Below are 6,416 nucleotides of genomic sequence, written 5' to 3' on the forward strand. Positions count from 1 at the left end.
TACTGGACTGGCTGCCTCTTGGGTGTCGCCTCTGCCCTGGACTGATCCTTTCTGGGATTTAAGGCTTAGACTTTATCCGACAGTTGAGAAGTGGTGCCCCATCCCACCTACCATCATTCACATTCGCCACATCTGTCCACTGCGAGGGGAAGTCAGAGATTTAGGTCCTTCTCTGCACACAGTAGTCACAATAAAGTGTCCCACTAATACACAGTGTCCCATGACTTCACTGTGTGTAGCACAATACCCAATTCACAGAGTAACACACAGGCACATCCTTGTATGGGAACCTCTGTACACAAGACAGCATACTTTGCTATGAGCAAAGTCACTGATAAATTTATAGTGTTTGTGCACATGAACACACACACACACAGAGGAGGCCTCTCACAGTGGACTACCAAATGACACACAGTAATGTACTATGTCACTTCACAACCTTTTCTTCTGCATCCAGACAGCTTCAGAATCCTCACAGGCACAAATTGTCACAGCATGGAAAGAAACTCTTAGAGCAATACATGGTCCCAGACGTGTAGCCTTAGGGTGACACAGTCACAAACCACATAATACAGCTGCACAACGAGACTGTGTCACAAACACATGTGTACACACACACACAAACACAGAGTCATTCCGTTCATAGGTGGACTTTCACACACTGGCAAAAAGAAACCCACACAGAGGATAGCTCCAGAATAACACACGGTCATGGCATAACAAAACACCCTCACACAATAACACACAGTCTCGTGGTGCGGGTGCAGATAGGCAGTATCATACAACCCCTGATTCAGCCGCAGTCAGACAGAGCAGGATGGGCACCAGGGAGTGGGATGAAGTCTCATCTCGAGGAGAAAGGTTGGCTTTATTTGAACAGATGTCTCCTAAAGCAGCTGGGGTATTATTTAGCTGCTTTCATGAGCTAATGGATTCCAGTAGCTCAGAGCCTGGGGGATTCATTAGTGGCCCCCAGAGCACTTGCTCCTCCTTCCCACCCTCACCGACTTCTCCCTTCTTCGCTGCAGTAGCCAGCCTTCATCCCCAAAAAGAATGCCGTTTGAACAAGAAGGGCAGAAGCCGAACAAATATTTGTGTCTTCAGGCCTCACTTGGCACTTACTGGGATGGGAGCTTCCTTCTGGGAAGAGAAAGCCTCTGCCTGGCAGATTCTGCTCGGCTTTGCCTGGGTGAGAGGCCTGGGCTCAGGCTGGGATCTGTCCTGGATCCATCCCTGTGTCCTGTGGGGGGCAGGGAGGGGGCTTTCTTGCTCCTTCCACTAGCCCCATGCCTCCCACTTCATTCACAGCTGACCTGTCCCAAGAGTGGTCTACACCTGCCGCCTCACCTCCCATCCACTTTCAGCCCACTTTAATCTGGTGAAAAAAAGCCCACTTTTTTCTCCCACACACCACTCCACCAAACTGCCTCATCCAGGGCCTTCAATGTCATCCTCATTCTGCTCAGTGACTCTGTGGCCTGGGCCGCTCATTCTTGCCCACATTTGCTCCTCTCACATCTGACTTCCAGCATACACTCATCTCCTGCTTCTTTTCCTACCTCTTAGTTCACCTCTTCTCATCTCCTTCCCATGCTCTGCCCTTGAAGTCGATGCTCTTTGGCCCTCAGTCACTGACCCTCTCTAAATACTCCCAGGAGAACTTGGGTACATCTGCGTTCCACACCATCTACAACCCCTTCTGCTGATGGTCAGGGGTGGTGACTAAGAGCACATACTCTCTAGACTGCTATAGTTCAACCCCTCCTTTGGCACTTGCTGGCTGTGGGGCCTTGCAGAAGTTACTTTGCTTTTGTGTACCTTCTTTTTCTCATCTGTAAAATGGGAGCAAGGATAACTTCTACCTCATAGGGTTTTTTAATGGTGTAATGAATTACTATATATAAAGTGCTTACAAGAATGCCTGGCACTTAGTAACTGCTACATAAAGGATGGCTGTTTTCATTACTCCCAATGTAGTGATAACTTACACACCTGCACTTGTAACAGAAGATAAATACACTTTGCTAGCTAACCTCGTGGTGTTGGAATGCAAAGTAAAATGAATAATTAAAGACTAATAGATGCCCTCAAAAGCATAGGCAGATATGACTGAGAAAGTCTCAACTTACAAATAACTTATGCAAAAACATCATGGTTCCCCCACTGGGACCATCTCCCATAGGTGTAGCCAGTGTCCAAGATGGCCCTAGTGATTCTCCTCTCCTGGTATCCATGCCTTTGGGTAGTCCCCATTCACACTGATCAGGACTGACCTGTGTAAGCAACAGCATAAGGCTGAATACAGTGGCTCATGCCTGTAATCCTCACACCTTGGGAAGCTGAGGCAGGAGGACTGCTTGAGGCCAGGAGTTCAAGACACACCTGTGCCACATAGCAAGACCCCCATCTCTACCAACAATAAAAATGAAAGAAAAAAATAATTATCCAAGCATGGTGGTGTGCACCTGTGGTCCCAGCTACTTGGGAGCTGAGGCAGGAGGATCACTTGAACCCAGGAGGCACAGGTTGCAGTGAGCCGAGATTGCGCCACTACACTCCAGCCTGGGTGACAGAACAAGACTCCATCTCAAAAATAAAAATAAAAATAAAAAGATTTGTAGGCTGGGCACAGTGGTTCACGTCTATAATCCCAGCAGTCTGGGAGGCCCCAAAGTGGGAGGATCACAACAAAGCATGACCCTATCTCAAAAAAAAAAAAAAAAAAAAAAGGTTTGTATATATGTCAGGACACAAATGTCTAGAACTGCTGACCCAATGTACCACCCATGTAAAAGATTGGCCAGGAAAAAAAAATCAATAAATAAAAATAAAAGATTGGACAGCAACAATGAAGGTCCAGAGAATGTTAGAAACCTGAAATTCATAGGGAACACTCAGCACCCCAAATATAGTAGCCAAGAGTGAGTTAGACTGAATTGAATTCTAGAGCTCTAGAGGAGGACTATTATCTCTTTTGCTTACGAGTCTCTCTATATCCTAGTACTGTGCCTCTCACATAGTAGATGTACAATAAAAGTATACTGGGACTGTGCACAATGGCTCGCACCTGTGATCCCAGCACTTCAGGAGGCCAAGGTGGGAGGATTGCTTGAGGCCAGGAGTTCGAGATCAGCCTGGACAGTACAGTGAAACCCTGTCTCTACCAAAAAAAAATTTTTATTAGCTGGACATGGTGGTGCATGCCTGTAGTCCCAGATACTGAGGAGGCTGAGGTGGGAGGATAGCTTGAGCCCAGGAGGTCGAGGCTGCAGTGAGCTGTGATTGCATCGCTGCATTCCAGCTGGGTGACAAAGTAACACTCTGTCTCAAAAAAAAAAAAAAAGTATTGTAGAAATACCACTGATACCCTTGACCAGCCCTAAAAATGTATTGGATGAATGAATGAATAAATGAGTAAATAAAGAGGGCAGCAGAGGGACAAAGGAGGCATGGGCAGGGAGATATTTGACATAATGAGTCAGGGGATCTTGGCCAGTTAGAAAAGAAACAGACCAAGCAGAGGGCAAGCATTTTGGTAGGAAATGGAGGCAGAAAGAACTGGAGATCTTAGTGATGCTAACGAGAAGGCAGAGTGGAAATAGAGAATGAATAACACAGGAGCTAACACCAGAAAGTTTAATATATTTTCGAGATGGGTAAATTGTGGATGAAGACAAAGTCTAGAATGTGTCTGCGGGCACCAACTGAATGGACAAGGGGTGGAGGTCATTGGAGTTGAGAAGAGGTAAAAAAAAAAAACTATGAAGCCAGGATTTTGGATGGTTGTCCAAAGCAACATCAAAATCATCCATAATGGTGCCAAATATGAGCTAAATAAATAATCCTTTGCATTCTTTCTTCATCAGCAACAAATGAGGAACCAGAGTGAGGTTTGCAAATGTACGTGAAAGATCAGCAAAAAGGCAAGAACAAGAACCATTGGAGAGACAGACATGAAAAGAAAGAAAAGAGGAGGGTATGAGAGGTGAGCCCTTGAGAAATCACAGCCTAGGCACGGAACAGGAGGGGAACGGGGGGGGGATGCTCTTGCCACCTGGGGTGTCAGGCAGAGCAGACCTCCAAGCCGACACCCAACAGTGCTTCATGCTGTGCTTGGTGGGCCTGGTTAGTGGGGGGTAAATCCCAGCTCTCCCACCACCCACTCCTCACATATATTTATCTCACTGGAATTTCATACCACCTGGCAGATCCGATAGTTACAGATGAGTAAACCCAACTTACAGTTGAAGAAACTGAGGCCAGAGAGTGAAGTGAGTTGCCTATGATCCCTAAATCATTCAGCAAGCTGGGGCCAGGGAAGGAACTGCGGCTGGGTGTGCTGAGTGCCCATTTCATGGCTGCTGGGGCTATGGTAGGGAAACGGTGTGCAGCAGTGGGGGAAGGGATATAGCCAATCCAGGGCAGTGGAACCCATTCCAAAATAAGTGCCCAAGTGTATGATCAACGGCTTTGCTCCAGTGGGGTAGAATGGGAAGACACTAGAAAATGTGGGAGCCCCTTCACACCCACCCTTTTGATTTCTCAAGAGTCCAAGGCTGGAGATAATCTATTAGTGCTGAGTCCATGGCCTGCATAAACCACATGGAGAAAGCTCTGATCTCCCACTCCACCCTTAGCAGTGTCTATAGCACAGCGAGCTAGGGAGGGAACTGTTTCTGTTATCATCCACTAACACCTGCGCTCTAAGAGATAACATGATTAACTCCAGAGAACAGGGGTCAGAATAGTGGGTGCACAATGGAGGCCAGGAATCCCTGGGTGACAAGAGGGAGCTCTGGGGGCCTGCTGGGTGGAGGCGGTGCTGGTGAGGGGCCAGGGGTCAGAGACACACTTTAGATCTTGCTGCTTTGCCCTGGGAGACTCCATGCAGGCCTTTCCCTAGACAGAGGGGTTGCTCATTGTTTCCTTATCTCTGGGAGCCAGTGACAGCCTGTCCTCCAAGGCTGCTGATCACATGGCATTGTTATCACCCTGTGTCTGTCACCGGCCAGGGCCGTGGGGCTGTCGATTTCTGACGAACAGCACTTGAGCGCTAAAGGGAATCTGTTCTTGGCCTTATCTCCAGCCTGCGTATCCTGCTTTACCTCCACATTTGGTCCCCGTGGGGCCGTCACTTTGCCAATAGCAGTCCCTGGGGCACCCAGATAAAGTGCTAGCTGCCTGTGCCCTGGGGCTCTAGTCAATGGCTGTGGGGACTGGGAGTGCCCAGGCTAGCACCTCTGGTCCAGGTCAGCATCAGCATCTCCGGGGCACTGTGGCCAGAGAATGGCCAGAGCCCTGGCCACAACACAGGCACAGAGATTAGCTTGGGGAATGTCCCCAGCTTCAACATTCAATAGCTATGTGGTCTTTTCATTTGCATACAGTTTGAACAAGAGAGAAAAACAAGTCAGCACCACGGACAGCGTCCTGTGAGGCCTTTCCTTAATCGAAAGCAAGCAGGGATGGAAAGAAAGAAGGAAGGAGAAGGTGAGGGAGGGAGAAGAAAGGGAGGGGAAAGGGGGAAGAGGCAAAAGGAAAAGGAGAGGAAATGGTGAGGGGAGGGGAGGGGAGGGAGAATTTCTTTGCAGGCCAAATAATGGTGTGGTATTTTTTAGTCTCCGCTTTCAACTTGGCCAGTGGTTGAAGAAAAGACTATTTGACCAAGGAAGGGCAAGTGAGTGAGATTAAAGGTTCTTATGACCTTAGAAAAAGAAGAATATGTGGCCAGGCATGATGGCTCACAACTGTAATCCCAACACTTTGAGAGGCTGAGGCAGAAGGAGAGCTTGAGCTCAGGCAGTTGAGACCAGCCTGGGCAACAGGGCGAAACCCTGTCTCTGTAAAAAGTAAAAAAATTAGCCTGGCATGGTAGTGCAGGCCTATAGCCTCAGCTACTGGGAGCTGAGGGAGGAGGATCACTTGAGCCTGGGAGATTGAGGCTGCAGTGAGCCAAGATCCTGCCACTGCACTCCAGCCTGGGGTGACAAGGCAGGCCCTATCTAAATACAAACAATAAATAAAATAACACAAAAAATAAATTATAAAGAATTAAGAAACTTAGCTGGGCATAGTGGTACACACCTGTGGTCTTAGCTACTTGGCAGGCTGAGGGAGGAGGATCTCTTCAGCCCAGGAATTCGAGGCTGCAGTGAGCTATGATTGAGCCACTGCACTCCAGCCTGAGTGACAGAATAAAGTCCTGTCAAAAAAAAAAAAAAAAAAAAAAAAAAAAAAAAAAAAAAAAAAAAAAAAAAAAAAAAAAAAAAAAAAAAAAAAAAAAAAAAGCAATGAGATACTGCACACCAATAGAGGCCAAAGAAAGAACTTGGAAGAAGTGACAACAATAATAAAATAAGTATTTGTTGTGTTCCATGCTAAGTTACTTATATGCTAGAACTCATTTAGTCCACCCA

The sequence above is a fragment of the Cebus imitator genome, unplaced genomic scaffold, assembly GCF_001604975.1.
Source record: "Cebus imitator isolate Cc_AM_T3 unplaced genomic scaffold, Cebus_imitator-1.0 Scaffold18, whole genome shotgun sequence".
NCBI lineage: Eukaryota > Metazoa > Chordata > Mammalia > Primates > Cebidae > Cebus > Cebus imitator.